Raw genomic sequence first — 1,723 nt, 5'->3', positions numbered from 1 at the left:
ACCTTGAGAATGGCATTTTCTCAAGGGAATCACAGAATAGTTTTGGTTAGAAAAGATCACTAAGACCATTCAGTCCAACTGTCATCCAAACACCACCATGGCTATTAGGCTATATCCCAAAGTGACATGCTGCTTCTAACAGCTTAACACAGAAGCCACCCCTGATAGCCCAACTACCAAAACCTTGCCATGCGAACCCAACACAGATTGTATCTCCTATTTATCAAAACCTGAATGATTTACATTAACTCAGCTGTACAATAGTCATAAAAGAACAGTCTAATATTGTTAAAGAATTACTTTGACTTCCCTGCTGATAAGATCACTGTATCCTTGCAGAATGTCAACAGCTAATCATATTCTTTCTCTGTGCTGATGTTATACTGAGAAATTGACTTTGCCATCTGGCTTTCTGGAATTTTTATCAGGTCTTTTTAATTAGGTTCAAATCATTGATTTCCATTGTTCCCCAGCTTCTATCTTTTTCAATACCATTAAGACTGAATCCATTTCCAGTGCACTGCAGAGTTCTCAAGTGGAACCTAAAATGAATAGGATTTTCCCACAGGTTTTCACACCTTACATCTGCTAGCAAAAGTCCTGTCATGCTTGCCTAGTAGTGCATATAATTCAATTTTTATTTTATTAAGATAGGAGAATGACCATCCTATTAAAAAAATAAAAATCAAACAACCTTAAAAAGCTCCAAATGAAAAATGGGATCAAGGCTTAAAAATTAGAGACGTCTTGAAGAAGGCTGGAAGGTTAAGTTACTATAATTATGTTGAACATATTGAAATCAGAATGGTTGTAAAGACTTTCCTAGGCCAGGACATATTTCTACGTTGCTTAGGTTTTCTACTCTGTTGTAATGCCAAAGGCATTCTTGTAGCATTTTAAGTTTAGAAAAAGTTTCTGCTATAAAAATATTGCTGTAAAGTTCAGACACTCTAAATTTCAGCTTTCAGAGCAGAAGGCCTACAAGACTATCTCTTTAAAATCTTGTACAAAACAATAATTAATCTTTGCAGTAATTTTTGTAATGTTAATTTATAATTAAGACATTGTCCTTTGTCATTTTATTGTTACTATTTTCATTAAAGCTGGTGAAGTTTTCTATTGCAATTCATCAGTCTCTCTCTCCCTTATTTCCTTTCTCTTCCCTTTGGGAAGGGAGGGGGGTTAATAGAGAGCATCTGTCACTCATTTAGTGCCCAGCCCAGCCCTAACCCTTGACATTGGAAGATCATGACCTCTATTATTTCGTGATCCATCTTCAAAAATTGCATTCCACTAGTGTATTCTCAACAAATTCCTTCCTGTTAATTTCTTTCCTGTCTTAACTAGCCTTCCCTTCCTTTCTTTACTTCTCCAACTTCAGTACATAATTTTAATTAAGCTTTTAACCAGTGGTTTATGGTTGGGTTTGGATGGGTTTTGTTGTTGTTAGTGGTGGTTTCTATTATTATTATTTGTTTGTGTTGGTTTTGTCTGTTTTCTGAAGCCCCAAGCCAACAAAAACCAATACAATCTGTATTCTGACTGTATATTTTGTGGTAATTAAACTGAACTAACAAACCTGTAGTTAGATGAATGTTCACAAAGATGGTCTCCAAGGCCTGGGCTTTCCTATGTGGGGGCCTCTATTAGCTGTGCACTTCCAGAGCCATTTTACTCTCTTTTCCCACACAGTTACAGACACTTTGTAAAAGTCAGTTATTGT

This window comes from Dryobates pubescens, chromosome 18, assembly GCF_014839835.1.
Source record: "Dryobates pubescens isolate bDryPub1 chromosome 18, bDryPub1.pri, whole genome shotgun sequence".
Classification (NCBI taxonomy): domain Eukaryota; kingdom Metazoa; phylum Chordata; class Aves; order Piciformes; family Picidae; genus Dryobates; species Dryobates pubescens.
This window is presented reverse-complemented; position numbering follows the sequence as displayed.